General features: G+C 40.8%; 1 long non-coding RNA gene across 1 annotated transcript; it reads right to left on the reverse strand.

Moving 5' to 3' along the window:
* Positions 1-1,342: 1,342 nt before the first annotated feature.
* On the reverse strand, positions 1,343-13,876 carry LOC141728677 (uncharacterized). Its single transcript, XR_012579822.1, has 4 exons — positions 13,807-13,876; positions 10,500-10,618; positions 2,050-2,090; positions 1,343-1,546 (listed from the first exon to the last, which is right to left on the reverse strand). It is a non-coding gene; the product is annotated as an uncharacterized LOC141728677 (long non-coding RNA).
* Positions 13,877-16,319: the final 2,443 nt, after the last annotated feature.

A 16,319-nucleotide genomic window follows, 5' to 3' on the forward strand; every position in this document is an offset into this window, starting at 1 on the left:
TAAAGGCATGAAATGGTGGCTTCATCTTTTAGATCCTTCAAATGAAAACAAGATGTCTTTCTGGCTGATATGTTCTAGCCAAATAACAATTTGTATGGCTCCATGAAGAAGTGACTGGATGAAATTAAATGGCTTCCTCTGATATTACAATGAACTATTTTAGGTCAGCATTCAACAAAGTGTTCAGGAATTTACGCACAGAACTATGGCTATATTTGTACGACAGAGGATGTCCCAAAGGATATCCATCTTTTTCTGAGCTGGCCACCTGGGCATCTCTGCTTAAAGCTGTTTGGGATTTAGGAAAGACAAAACCCAGCATCTAAGTCCCTGGAGAAGTTAGGTATATTCCAAACACTCACTACTCACTCACACTAGCAATGGTGCTTCTCAACAAATAGTCTGGCACTTACAGCACTTATCTAATTGTGAAGGCAAAATATGGAGCCTCACTTCAGCCTGAGGCTGGCTTTTGAACTCAAATCCCATGAGAGTGCACAAACAATGAAGATACAGAACACTTTCAAACTGCTGTGCAGTCAGGAATGGAAGAATGATGGCTCCAGAAATATCCAATCCTCATCTTGTAGTTATGTTCCTCAGCTAGGAGAGAAAAGGGCTGAGGGCTCTCATCCTTTCCTTCTGAATAGTTTCTGGATACAAGTCAATAATTAGCTAGCATAAATCAGAGTCTCACTAATTTTTCTCACTCCCACAGGACTGACCTTCTGCACCACAGCATCTGACTCTGTGTATCCTCAGTTCTGAACTGACTAACAGCTTCAGTCTAGCAAGTGAGATCAAAAATGTTGGGATTTTGTCCTCTGATAGTCTCACAACTTGCTGTTCTGTACATATTCCTGGGTTGTAAAAAAATGTGACACCTAATGCTACCTGCATGAGTAGACTAGAACTCATCCTTCCTTTTCATGTACAAGAGCAGAGTCATTGGATTTTTGTAATTTTGTCGGAGATTCTTCCTCTCCACCTCTCTAAGAAAACAAGGTTCTCTGTAAAAATACTCTGAATTACTCTTTTACAGAAGTATTCACCTGTGGTGCTGAATTCATTACCATAGCTCATAGTTGCAGACAAATCACCTTGCATGCATTTCCTATCAGCTGGTAAAAAATGTCTCAGGAGCTAGGCTGCAAGTGGTTCCCTGCCTAGAACCTAAACTCCCCTATACTGCTTTTGGACCCTAGGTACAGATCTCAGCTTTGCCATCACCCCTGGGACTGACCACTCCACTCTTTGAGACTGCCCATAAAATGTCTGAGGAACTCCACACCTTTCTCATAATAGAGCTGTAGTTCTTTAATGAAAATTTCAGTCAGTTGCTTTACAGGTAGAAATGCATTCCAAATTATCCAACCTTATGACCAATGCAGAAAACCTCAGGAGCATCCTGTTACCCAGTTTGGCCTCTTCATCATCTGTTTGGCGGATAACAATTCTTCTTAGCTTCAAATTAAACATGAGAATTTCCCACAGCTGGATAAAATATTCCCTTGCAAGAAAACCTTCATGCCATGGCACCAGCTGCCTGGAAACAAAATGTAGGCTAAGTGAGGAGTGCTATAAACCTAGCAAATAGACCCAGAAAGTCCATAAGACTGTACAGGTTCTTAAACATACATTTCAGTGCTCCACTGGATTACAGCTTTAATTACATATTTCATAACTACAAAAGGGTTCATTTAAGATACAGTTCAGAACAGAAATGTTAAGTGTGTGTTTTCTTTGCCCAAAGCAAAATGTTCACATTCTCCGTGGAAGGCTGTTTAAATGAATAGCTCAGAAAAAGATGTATACAATGGCTACTGTAATGAGCCTACCCAAAGGTTAAATACAGCAGAAAACATACTTAAAATTCAGCATTAACACTGAGACCACATTTCGTGTTAATTTCCATGGTTCCAATGAAATTCCATAGTCCTGTTTTGGTCTGCATCTTGTTCATAACATATTTCCCTGTGTACTTGAGACAAATGCATTGTGTATTTAAATGGAGATGTCTAAAAGGAATATTACAAAAATAAAAATTACCTTTGAATTCTGGCAGTGTCTTGGATAATATTTCTGGTGTTCTGTTGAGAAAATAAAAGGGGCATGTTACTATTCCCAACAACTACTTATCTATTGAGCCAGAACTTTCTTTCTTGGAGCTGGTTCTCAGGATTCTTAATGCGCTTTCTTCTTGTTTATACCACCAGGGGAAATTTGTGTTGCAAAATTCAGCTGGAAAATTACCATCCCCTCTGGTGTTCTCACAAGCCTCCCAAGCAGCACATGCAGCTGTGCCCACCAAAGGCTGTGAAGGACGCAGGGGGGGGGGGGGGGACAATTGCAGCAGCTCCATGAGGCCAGCCTGGGCAGGACCTTGAGGTCACAGCCACCATCAGCCACAGACCATGGCTTTGTGCCATCAAAGTGCAAACAACAAAACCCCCAACTGAATATTCACACTCTGGTAAACATCAAGAACTGTTCTATAGAATGAAACTTTCAAGTTTAAAATAAAATATTTCCTACACTGAAAATATTTTGGTAGTGGCAGGAAAATCTGTTTTATCTAAGAGTTACTTACATGATTGTCATCAACACACTCTCCAAAAATGTTATAAGCAATGATCAGCCACCTGCCCTGACTTGCAGGTTTGTATCCTCTTCCTTGCAGAGAAGAAACAGACACAGGAAGAGTAATGTCAAGATTTTATTTTTAAATTTCTGGTGATTTGTACTATTTTGGAGTTGAACACTCAATGCAAGACACCTAAGTATTATTAATCCAAATTTTCCTAAACCTGCTGAATCCAGATGCCCTGAGTCTGAATCCAGGGCCCCCACTAAACATTGGAATGGATGCTGCCCAGAAAGACTCACAGGGGCTGTAGGACTGATTAAATTGCACCCTGGTTTTGACAAAGTTCCCAGTTATACCAGGAGGACACAAAGTGGAGCTGCAGCTTCCCCCCACCTGTGAAGATGTTGCACTTTCTTGCAAAAACATGGTAAAATGTTCAGAGGAGTTTCCCCTTGCAAAAACTTTTTTTTTTTTTTTAACATCTCAAAATGGTTTTGGAGTCACCACGCTGTGCTGTTTCATTTTTCAGATGCTGCTTTCAGATATTCTTATAATCACTGAATTCTGACAGAGTTATGAATATGGCCAATCTGAGTGTCATGTAATATTTTTAGAAGACTTACAAAGACTTAATAAATTTTGCAAATATTTAGAAAGAGAATTAATGTAATATATGTAAAGATCTGCACATATTTGATAATATTGAACCAATTTAATAAATCCTGTCCAGTTTTAATAAACACTGGATTAGGGTTAAACTTACTACAAACAATAAATTAATAATGAAAATGTTTAATGTGGACTGTATATACAGTACTTTTTAAATTTTAGTTGTTTTTCAAAGATCAGGAAAATACCTGCAAATCATGTTACTGTTTTAAAAACTTTGTTATCCTGGAAAATATGCACACACAACTAATACTGCTACCAGCATGACTACTTCTAACAGTCTACAAAAACATGATTTTCTTGCCCTTACAAAAACCAAAAGCTGTATTACAAGTACCTAAAATCAACATGATCATAATTTGGGTAATGATAGGACAATTCACAGGGACAAAACAAAACAAAATTTAAAAAAATTGAAAAAAAGAAGAATGTGTGAATTTATAAATTAATAGAGAAAAGTGCAAATAGAACAATGTTCTGAAATCTACCTCCGTTTACATGTGTAGCCACTCCTCAAGGGCAGCATACGTGACATTACTAATTTATGGTGAAGACAGCACGTGCATAACCTTGTGCAGGGCCTTCCCAAGCTTCTCCATAACATTCACCCTGGGGTACCTGAGTTCTCCAAACAAATGAGGAAACTGCTGCTGTTGGAAAAATCAAATTGCTATGTTTCTCACAGGAATATAGCATTTACAACAAGACTTTTATTTCTATTTTCCATACCACTAGTGGAACAATTAGGAGATGTAAGAGACACAAAAATGCTACAGCACTTTTCATGTTAAAAATTAACCAAATGAAACACGGTATAGTGGTGATATCAGGTCTTTTGAATATGGAATTTTTTTTAGTTGAGTTCATCTCAATACAAAAGTTCTTCAATTAAATTATTTTATTGCCTTTTTTTCTTTTAATCACAAGATGTTTTAAAAATGTCTCAGTCTCTTGGTTATGGCTGTACTTCTGGAAGTCCTTAAGGAATGAAAATAAGGGAGGATCTGGGTGAAATACAAAAGAATGCTTTGGGTAATAGATATAAGATAAAAACTGAAAATAGATGTAAAATATAAAGTAAGGATCAGAGAGGATACAGAAAAAATAGCTAATCTATAAAACAGTGAAATATATCCAAAGGATTGGGATGTTATGATATCTGGTAGAGACACCAAAAGGAGTGTCTTGAGGAATACCTGCCAATATGGAAAGATAAGATGTAACACCAAACTGGACACAGAAAATATCATGCAGACACCCTAAAAGGAGTCCTTTCCACCCCTTTGTTACCTAAATCATGTATTTACTACAGCATATTAAATACTGTCCTCCTGTAATGGGACACATGCCCACTGCACGGAGCACAGAAACGATGTCAGGCCAGGACAGCTGCAGGGCAAGGTCCATGCTAGTCTTGCAACTTGATTTCCATTTTATACTTGCACAGAAAATTTCTCTGTGCTTGGAAACCAAAGGCTTTTTCTTTAAAAACATCATATTCTAAAACATTGTGAGGAGAAATGTCTTATCCTTTGAGCAGTGACTTGATTCTTTAAGATATTCAGGAAGGGATCAGCAGACTCAGTCACTGCTTCAGATGATTTCCATAGTGGAAGTCTTCCTAGGGGTAGAGTAAGTCAGGTCATTGGAGGTCAATGCAGGTCATTGGAACTGAGAATTAACTGTCTATCATTAAATAATTATAGAAACCAAACTGAGGGAATCACAGTGATTCTGTAAGCAGAAGACAGGATACATTCTTCTCTGGTCTCTTCTAGTAACAAAACAAATGATGTCATGCATATGAACGTTGGGTGGAACTAAATATTCACCTTAATTACTCAGAAAGATGGAGCAATATTGTTTCTGCCTATCTAATTTTCCATTGGATAATATTCTTCTTTTTTATGGCTGTGGATGTGACAGCCTGGTCAGAGAGTAAGAAAACGGGATTCACTTTCTCACAGTGGACTTGTGAGGCTTTTTAGGCAGTTGTAGAGAAACAATGGTAATTTGTTAGTATAAACAACCTGCAGGTGCTGTTTTCCTACTCTGTTTTTCTGTTCTTCTCAAAGATTGTTTGTGAGAAAGATGTTTTTGGCAATTAGCCAATCAAGTAGAATGTGTCAAACCTATCTATAAAAGAAGATAATTTTCATATTAAAGCTGTTGTTGAGCAAACCAGACTTCTGGTGAATTTGTGCCATTTCTTGCTCAACAGTAACATATGGCAGAACTAAATACCTGAAACAATTAATTAAGATTCTTGATTTATTAAATAAAAATCATTCTTAGAAATATACAGCAAAGTACCTGGAGAAATGTCTATTAGAGGAATGAAGAGAATATCTATTACTAACTTGAAATTTTTGCAGCTGAGTCATTTATTGCCTGAGAGTCAAAAGCCCATCAATCTTAATCTCTCTATACAGACAGAGACAAGAAAGTTTGCAAAAGTCTTCCACTGCCTTGCTCCAACAGCGATTTCCCTGGTTCTTCACATGCTTTCCTAGTCTCAGTAAACTGGAATTCTAACAGAGCTGTTTCAGGCACATAAGCTTGCAACAAAAATTTTAGTGATTTTAAAAATCTAAAAGCAAATTTTGAGTGTATTCTGTTGTTATATCCCACTGTGCAATAGCTCTTGTCCACCTTCAGGTATGGATTGGCACGAACTGTATTTTAACAAAACTTCTCACCTAAGAAACAGCAGGGAGAGTCTTTGCATCAGCACAGCAAAGTTTCCTCTCCAAACTGCTACAGATTAGTGCCTAACAAAACCTTTCCTGAGTAAATCTGGGAACAAGAGGAACTCCTGAACAGACTGCTAGAGTCCATCAGCTACAACTCTCTGCAGGAGTGGCATCCTTCCCCCTCACTTCTATTAAACACATTGGTGGAATAGGACCAACAGCATTCTGCTTGGCAGGAACAGGGTTAACTCTGTGATACACCTTGATCACCAGCAGGTATCAAACTTTGTCAGGAAAGGAGATATCCTCCAAACAGGAAGAGACACAGCACTGCTGAGAATCCCCCATCAAATACAATAGAACATGAAGGTATGGCTCAGGTTTTAGCTCTGGCATCCAATAACGAGTCAGAACCCTGAGGACATTGTCTTACTCAGAGATGTGAAATGCAAATGAACAGTAACATTGACAACTCAGGACCAAGCAGAAAACAAAGGACTTGAAAGCTACCTGGAAAGGTCTTTCCAGGAACACACTTTTTTTCTTTTCTTTTTTTTTTTTTTCCTTTTTTTGTGGGCTAGAAACATATTCATTTATGTGAAGAAGTTAAATGGGTGATTTTGCTGATCACTGGAGTACCTGAAAATGCTCTAGCAGAAACGAAACCTTGAGATGGTACAGAAACCATTTAACAGTGAAAGTCACCAGGAGCTCAGAAAAACTGGCTTAACATAAAAAGTTGTGCTGTGTGAAATAGAACGGATGAATGCACTTTCCTGAAAAATGATCACAGGACTTTCCAAGATATTTTCCATCTTGAAATGTATTCCTAATGATGTGAAAAATCTAAGGTAAATCTTCCTATGTTCCTCTAGTGCTCTGTCTTAAATTCTCTGAGAGTCAGAGTAACACTGTTTCTAAACCTGCCTAATTCTCCTTTGACTCACATGCTTGTATTCTGTAAAACAGAACCATTTAGCAGCAGAAAAAAAATCAGTGTCAATCTTGATTTATGAAGGCCAAGAATTATTTTCAGTAAGCTGAGAAATGCTAGCAAAAAGTCATTTCTATCAAGACAGAGTATTTTACTGATTCCTGAGGGTTCACTCAGCAAGAGTCTCACCTCAGGGGTGCCACACGTGTTTCAAGGGAGGGGTCTGTGAGCTGCCCACATCAGCCCCCATGGCACTGAAAAAGCCAAGCCAAGAGGAGGGACAGAGGGACTTTCAGCCCCAAAACATGGTCCAGCCTGATGGGACCAGTGACAATTCCCCTCTCTAACCGGGGTGGGCAGGTTTTCTGCAGGGAACACACCAGCCCTCCCTGTCCCACAGAGGGAGGGGATCTGGGCACAGAGGGAACCACGGCACCCTTGGCTCCCACACCCAGCAGCCCATCACAGAAGCACCTACCCACTGTCCAGGCACAGACCAGGAGAAGGAAGCAAGAGGATGAACAGCTGTCCCTGCACAACCTAAACCCATGAGGAGGGTTTGCAACAAATCTAAAACAGGTTCTGAGTTGAGGCGTGTAAAAAGTTGGGTTGCATTTACAAACTTTTCAGCGAAAGTGGGGCCAAATTTCAGCAATCCAATGTCAAGGCTGAATTCACCTTCTCCAGACAGGGCAGCAGGCAGCTTGTGGCTTCAGGAAGAAGCAGAGCAAAACACATCAAGAGACAACACTGCCTGATCTAAGGTTGAGGACATGCAAAAAATGAATTAATTTCACATGATTCCACCCCAGATACCACTCTCTTCCCAGCACCTTGGGGAAAAAGATATTTTATTAGAAACTGAGGGCAGGGTCAAACAAATTTGGCCTGTGTTATCAGGATGTGAAGATTATAAGAACTTACAGGAGAGCTCAGGAGACCTAAGACTAATAAAAAGTACAGTAAATGTTTTTGTGAACCCAAAACAGGAGTGTATGAGGAACAATAACTTCAAGCTGTGGGAAGGGTAATTGTTTGCTGGTAAAATGGTAGAAAATCTAGGGGAAGCAGTGGCTGGGGGAAAGATATCAAAGAGCAGTGAACTAATAAATACAAGAAAAAAATATTGATAGCCCTTCCTGGACTGCAAGCACTCTCCTTTTTTTCCCCCAGCAGCTGGTACATTTCCTGCTTTCTTGTCCTTGTATACATGTACAGCCACAAATCTCAGGGGTTTTTTCAGTACCTAAACTGCTCAGAGGTAAATTTGGAAGTTCAAAGAAAATGTCACTTTGTTATATCTTGAAGGGACAAAAGAAAACACCAAGTGGCTTTACAGCACAAGCAGACAATTCAGCAGGGTAAAGCACCTGGTATTGACATGCCTAATAGCTGCCTTACAAGTGTTCTGGTGCAAACATACTCACACTTCTTTATGCCACCAAGAGAATTCTGAGATTTCTGTCTCCCTCTTTCTTCCTATCCAAAGAGATGAAACCCTTTTCTTGACTCCTAAGTCCCAGTCTGAAAGGCAGAGACCCTCCAATGCCTGTTCATATCTACCACTGGCTGTCTGGTTTCCATTAATATCCTCCTCCTTCCCACAACTGGAGGACTGAGTTGTGAGCTGCTGAAACTCTCCCAGTTCAAGCAACGTTTTTCTAGTTTGTGCTTGAAGCCCAGCACTTGCTGCTCCTTGCAAAGTATCCAAAGAGAGTTGGAACTTTGGGCTGAACATCCCCAAACCAATTTCCCAAAGTGTCTGACTGACGCCACGTGATGAATTGCTCTCTCCTGGCTGCACTGATGATGGAGGGAGCCTGGACACTTGGCTGAAGTGCTCTGAAGCTCGTTGTGGGGGCCAGACACTCACCTGCCTTGTCCTGCAAAGGCAAAGCCAGGCTCTGGACAGAGTGGCGTGAATCTAGCCCACTCAGCCCAGGAAGTCTCTAAAAACTACGTGTGTTCCCAATTCTCTCCCAGGATCTGATACTCAGAGAAATACTGCACTGTGCAAACAATACATCTGAGCAATTCCATGTGCTCTGCCCACAGAACGTGCCTGAAGGTCCCTTGAGAGCTGTGTGGGGAAAAGCACACACCGTTTAGCAGATACATCACTACTCACAAATGTATTTTGTTCCTTTCCCAATAAGGCCTTTTGAATTTGTTAAAAAGTATTTGCAGTTTTGAAAGGAGCCCCTGGCATCAGGAGTCCTTGGAGAGCGAGCTCTGCACTTGCTAAAGGCTCTGCTGATCACAGCTGGAAGGACAGCCTGACTTTATCAGAAGGATCAAGGAGAAGAAGAGATGGAATATGGGAAAGGTTGGAGGAAGATAAAAAGGAGGAATTTATCCACCAAGGTCAGCTAATTGAAGAGAAGTTTCTGCATTTGTGTGGCTGGAAGCAGTATTAATCCAAGCCAAAATTTTGCCCTTTGGAATCTTATGCATTCCTCCTGTAAGGCTTTTACATTGCCATAGAAAAAAAGTATCTATTTTGGTACTGAATCATTCTGGGGCAGGTTTTTCTCTCCATATGTTTGCATAAATCTACAGAGGGCAATGGAGTTACACCACTGCATGTTGGTGTGAGATCAGAGGCAAGCTTAGTATCTCTCACCTTGTCTGACAGACTCTTTGACCCATTTCACTCTTTTTTACATTGTCAGCGTTCCAAGGTCAAAGACCATGCCCAAATCTAAAGCAGATTCTAACTCTGATGATGTATTTTAAAGACATAGCCTCCCTTTTTAAAATAATGCATTATTTAAAATACACTTGCCTTTGTGTTAGCCTTCCTGCTGCATCTGAATGATCTTGACTTGGGCTAGGGGGCACACATATTTCCAGGAGGAGAGATCCCATTTCCTTCACACCATTTTTCATAGCATCTTCATCATCATCATCATCATCATCATCATCATCATCATCTGCCTATTTCTGCCCTTGATCACACCCTCTGGAAAGCTGGCAGATGTGAAACCTGAGCTACCCACGGGCCTCCATGGATCCCATAGCAGTAGGTATCCACAATGGTTCAGATCATCTCTAATTTCTCTGTGGATCAGATGTCTCCTTCAGAAAAAGGAGTAGATGTGCAAAAACAGAGTCAGAGATACTGTGATAATCATATTTCTCTTCTACAGAAGGGAAGGGTGACTATGCATACTGGCCTGGGGAGGGAGAGAGAAGTATGTGTGCAACAGAACAGCAGAAACTTAAAACACAGGTATCAGATTGGATACATGAACTCTGTGTGAAAGTGTCCTAGTGAGAATATTTCCTTTTGGATGATTTAACAAATGTAAGCTGGATCAAGTCTCCATTATGCAAGAAATATGTTAGGTTTCTTCTCTAGCTATGCACAAATGGCTGGGGAAAGCTGGATATAGTCCCATCCTATAAACCAGAATCAGAAATAAATTAAAAGATTTATAAATTGGAGGTGCAATTCTTCAGCTACATTGGTTTAAAGATGGTGAAATGAATGACTAAAGCATTCACTCACAGTGTTTTATGAAGCAGATCTAATGTGCAGGTTTTGTGACCTGCAGTGACTTTAACTTCTCAGTAAATCAAAAAGCTTAACAAATATTAAGATGGCAAAGATTACCTGTGTGTGCCAGATTTTATCTTTTATCCGTTATCATTTAGGAAATGAAAAGCTTGAGTCGGAAATCAGACAGCCAGGCACGTGACTCGGGCGGTCTGGCAGCCCCACAAGACAAGAACCTGCAGGAGACACAGAAACTACACATTCACTGATTAGTTTTCAGTTCTTAAGAAATGGCTCTTTTTATTGTTATTATTGTCAGCAACCAATGAGCTTTAGAATCAGAGCAATTCCTTTCTAAAATCCACTGCGCTGAAAATTCATTATCACGAGCTGGAGGAAGCAGCTGGGTGTATAGCTTAGCTCACAGCCAGGCTTAGGGGCAGCTCCACACACAAGGGAGCTCCAGGGGTGCTCACATTTGGGGTACAGGCCACCAGCACCTGTTTGCCAGCACAGAGGCACAGAATTCTCCTTTTTCAGTCTTGGCCCAGAGCAGCAGGAGCCTGGCTGGCAGATAGGATCTGGGCTAAGCCACAGGCTGTAGATCCACAGCATGTGGGGAGACCACCACAGCTCAAGTACAGCGTGCCCTTGATTTGGTGATGCTGTGCTGCAGTTCCTTCCTGAGAGCACAGGAGGAAGCTGCCCCAGCACAGGTGTCCACAGCCCTCCAAGTATGATGCAGACCTCCAGGGTGAAACAAATCCTTATCTTCTACCCCAGCTCCCAGCGTTTCCCAAACTCAGGGCTGAGGGAGCCAGTGTAAGATTAGTAACTACTGCCAAAGCAGAGATGGATTTTTTTTTTCAAATATTTTTGAAATATTTGCTGATATGTTAAATTAACATCACGTCTGCTGGTGAGAGGCTGAGGTGCAGGGGATAAGGCCTTTTAGGTCACAGAAAAATCTAGAAATCCAATTGCAATAAAAATTTGAACCTTTCTAAGGTCCAGCCTCAAATCCATACAAAGCAATGTCATAAGCTCTATTAGCTTGCATTTTTTTCTTCCTTTTCCATACAGAAATGTAGATAATTCCAAAGGTTAGTCAATTCCCATACCAAAATCAGACCTACAACAATCACATCAGCTGCGGGTGACACTGCAGGCACTAGGTTTGCAGAAATTGTCTTTGATCCAGGAAGGTCATCCTCCCTTGCACCCCTGCAGCCCCTTGTCCCAACTACCAAATGCATTCATGGCCACCCCTTCCTCTTCCATCTCACAGCCATAGTGAATACATGTTGAACAAAAATTAAAGCTCAAGGAGAAAGCAAATGGAAAGAGTTTCATAAGATGATCCCTTTTTTCCCCAGAATGTAACATCTCAGTTTAAAAATCAGTTTTCTTCCATTTGGAAGAAATACTATAGCTCTTTAATACAAGATGTTGATTTAAAGCACAGAAAATAACAATCAATCTCTCCTTTCAGCTGATACAAAAAATGTGAGAAAATAACAAGACCATTCAGAAAAATGAAAAATAGAACTGGGTTTAGAGTTTTATGTCCTATATAACTGTCCCTCTGTCACAGTCTGGAAAGGACTATGGGCCAAAAAACAACAAAGTGAACAATTTGCTTTGCTTCTCCTTGATGTGCACGGGTAAGAAAAACAGAAATAACTCCATGACACCCTGCTGCTGGGGCAGTCAGCTTCATTCAACCAGTGTAAGCAGTTCATCATCAAGCAATATTCAGCCAGTGTTCATCATCAAGCAGTTCATCACCAAGCAAAATTTGGCCCAAAATGTACTGCAAAAAATAATGCTATATTAAAAACAAATTATCAAGCACTTTGCAGGTAAATCAACAGAACAACTTCTATATTAATGAATAGAGGCCACCAATTAACAAAAACAAAAGTCAAGTAAATACAGGATCCAACTTCAAAGAAAGAAACTGTGGGATCCTCTATATTAAGTAAAGCGTTTTGGTGTAGGTTCAAATATGTATTAGAGCTCCATCACAAGAGCATGTAGTGATAGGACAAGGGGGAATAGTTTCAAACTGAAAAAGAGTAGATTTAGGTTAGATATTAGGAAAAAAAAAATCCTGACTGTGAGGGTGCTGAGGCATTGAAACATGTTGCCCAGAGAAGTTGTGGATGCCCCATCCCTGAAAGCATCCAAGGCCAGGCTGGACAAAAGTCTGAGCAACCCGGTCCAGTGGAAGGTGTCCCTGCCTGTGGCAGGGGGGTGGAACTAGATTATTTTAAAGGTCTCCTCCAACCCAGGTCATTCTATGATTCTGTGATTCCACCACATCCATGCTAAAACTACTGTGGAAGCTCAGAATTAATGATGAATATTTGTCCTGAAAGTCAGGCCACCTCCTGAAAAAAAGATGGACATGCAAGTCTACAAAACTGTGTAGAAAGACATCTGCATTCTGATAATCCTTTGATAATGTGATAATATAATAGATATATATTTGCTATAATTAATTAAATATAGTGTATTTATGGAATCTTCACATCGGCCTTCTATTTTTAAACTTCTGGATTTATCATTAAAGGAAATTGTGAACTAATATCCCTGTACTGGAGCATGAACAGAACAAAGTCTGTCCACTAGCAAAGGGCTAAAAGGTAACTGTACAATCTGCTCTGAGCAAGGGCTGCTGTGTATCTTTTTTCTGCCAGAAGCAGATTGCAACTCAGCAAGTCAGTTTTCTGCCCTGCTCCCCGTGACTTTGGGAAGATGTCTCGCAGCGTGCAGCCACCCCTGCCACACGCACAGCCTGACACCTCTGGCCAGAGGCAGGCGCATGGGGATGAGGGCAGCTTGCTTTCTGTGTCCTACCCACTTCTGCCTTGCCCATACCTTGATAGCCCTGGGGTAAACCCTTGCTCTCCACACCACAAACCTGGCATCTGCCTCAACCTGAGTCTGACCAAAGGAATTAACTGACACCTGTCTTACTCCACGTACCAGCTCTGGGCTCCAAAGGAAAGGTACTGATAACTGAAGGTTAAAATAGACCAGAAAACCCAAACAACGCCACAAAACAATACAAGCAACAAAAGAAAAACATCCAGAAAAACCAACCAACCCTACACTACACAGTCTCATCACTATTGCTTGAGCACCTTGCTCCAGGGCCTGAAATTCCATGCAAAGACAAACTTGCTACTTAAGACATCAGTGTCAGTTTGTGAACAGAGCAGGATGGGGTAGTCAGCTTCTTCTTCCAAAACTGTTTTGTCAGGGAGTGGGACAATATTCCCTAAAGAGGCGCAGTTTTTTCCATTAGTACACTTTTATTTTCCCATTCCCTGTTTAAAATCACTGAAGAAAGGATACTACCATACTGCTTTCTATTCCCACCCAGCACCAGAACTGATTTTAAATCATGTTTACTCACACAGAGCAGACCTTGTAGAGGGTCATGGCTGGAGCTGAATCAGAAGCTGTGCCACAAAAGCAGAGAACCTGCAGAAACAGAAATAGAAACTGTGTTAACAGGTACAAGTAGAAAGCTTTCTCGTTTTACATGTACAAGTCTGAGTAAAGAGCACGGCAAGTCCATGAACACTTTGACACAAACTACATGCAGTGGCACTGCATTCACATTCTTGTAAGCTGCAGGGTGAGCCACTTTAATTATAAAACTTCTGCTATTAAATGAGCTTTACTAACTAAATGCATTGCCATTTCTTCAGTTCTTATTACAATTTAATTTACCCATTCATTTTTCTGCTCTCTGACTTCTTAATAAAATGAATAGCTGGCATGTTCTAGTCCCACTCCCTTTTGTATCCTTGCCAATAGAGTAACATCACAGCATTTTTCAGAAATGTGGTTTGGGCCATTTGACATTTTTATGTCAAGTACCTTTTATATGCAATTCTAGTATTTGTTTTACTCTCCATTGTTTCTAATATCCCCTGAGAATCTTGGAAGTAACATTATTTCCTTAACAAGTTTGGCCTTTCTTCCTCCTACTCAGCAAATCATTTTCTTGTGGCCTTACTACTTGCTGTTATGGAATATAAGCAACAGCTACAAAACATTGTTGCTCAGGTACATCTGGGCTAGTAAAAGGAATCTAGAAATAAATAAGCATATATCTTGTTTTTTTCCTAATTTTTGACATTCTGCAAAGGAGACCACTGGAGAACATCTCCTCAGATCCTGAGGTGTTTACTCCTCCACTAAACTTCTGTCACACTTGAGAAATCCCTTAATACTTTGCTTCTCCAGCTGTAAAATTGGGCCTGTGATGATAATCCCATCATACCTTGTTGTTATTTAAAATAAGAGAAGGAATAGCATTTGATGGAAGGTCATATGGAAACCTCTTTAAATTTTGAGAAAGGCAGGTCGTGGCAGATAAACTCCCACATGAGAATCCCATATGCAAGATGAAAACCAGGACATACTAGCGAGGCATTATTTAAGATGACCAAATAGATCAAGTTAAATGAACTCATAACTTTCATTTTATAAGGTGCAAGTTCAACAGTTTTACTTTTTTGCCTTAATATCTTCTTGTTTTTTCCATTTGATTTCTTCCAGAACATAAAGATTTTTCTTTGGAAATATCTTCATAGTTACCAAATGTCTTTTAGTTGTTCAGTGCCAGGGATTATATTCCTCAGAGTGAAAGCAGCCACATTAAGGGGACTTATTCAAAGTCCCTTAGTACAGGGCATGAGGGGTTTAAAATCTTTCCATGGGGCTGCATGGACTGAGACTCCAGTCATCAGGTCCATGCGATACTACAGAGCTGAGCATCACAGGGACCTGGCTTACAGTGTCCCAGCCTTTCCCTTCCCTGTAAACCTGTTTGCAAAGCATTCAGAGGACTTGAATCCTCTAGATTCCCTTTTATCTATTTACTGGTTTTGCCTTCTAGCCTGGCAAAGAGAAACTGTTCCCAGGCTTTCTCCTCAGCGATGTAAACAACAAAATAGGCAAAGGCAGTTAACACAGGGATTCTCTTGTGACAGCACATCTGCATTCATATTTTTACCATTCAGAAATTTTTAGTACTTACACATATTTAAGAACCACTGAGACTGGAAGCTCCCAGTTCCTCATTTCAAGGTTGTGGCAGGGGGAGGGCAGGAAGGAGGGCAGGCTGAGGTGTTCATGGGAGGCACCACATGTAATTGCATCTCACCAGCACTCCCACAAACTGCCCAGGACACTGCTTGCACAGGCAGAGGGACAGCAAAGAACAGAGCACCCTGCTTGCATTTCACAGACCTTCATTGGTTTGCTTTGAATGCTGCTCTCCAAAGAAAGGACCTGGGATACGTAACAGCTCACAGGCCAAAGCAGCCACAATGGCTATTTAATTATGAAACTCTTCTAAGCACTTATAAATTAATTCATGGTCTAATGCGGTGTCAAGCTGAGGCGAATAAAGGTTAACATATTCTATTAGTCCCAATTGTCACAAGAATTTCATAGAACTGTTTAGATTGGAAAAAACCTGTAAGATCATCAAGTGCAACCCTTAGCCTAACACTGCCAAGTGCACCAGCACACCATATCCCTCAGTGCCACATCTACACATCTTTTAAACACTTCTGGGGATGGTGACTCCGCCATTTCCCTGAGCAGCCTGTTCCAAAGCCTGAACGCCCTTGCAAGGAACAATTTTTCCCTAATATCCTATCTAAACCTCCCCTGGTGCAACTTAAGGGCATTTGTTCTTTTCTTGTCCCTTGTTACCTGGAGAAGAGGTACCCCACCTGGCTGCACTCTCATTTCAGGCAGCTATGGAGAGGGACATGACCCCCTCCAAGCTCCCTTTTCTCCAGGCTCCAACTAGCTCAGCCACCCCTCCTAAAACCTGCGATCCAGAATATTTTTCAGTTTTGTGGCCCTTCTCAGGACACACTCCAGCACCTCAGTGTCACTTGTAAT

The sequence above is a fragment of the Zonotrichia albicollis genome, chromosome 3 (genome assembly GCF_047830755.1).
Source record: "Zonotrichia albicollis isolate bZonAlb1 chromosome 3, bZonAlb1.hap1, whole genome shotgun sequence".
Taxonomy (NCBI): domain Eukaryota; kingdom Metazoa; phylum Chordata; class Aves; order Passeriformes; family Passerellidae; genus Zonotrichia; species Zonotrichia albicollis.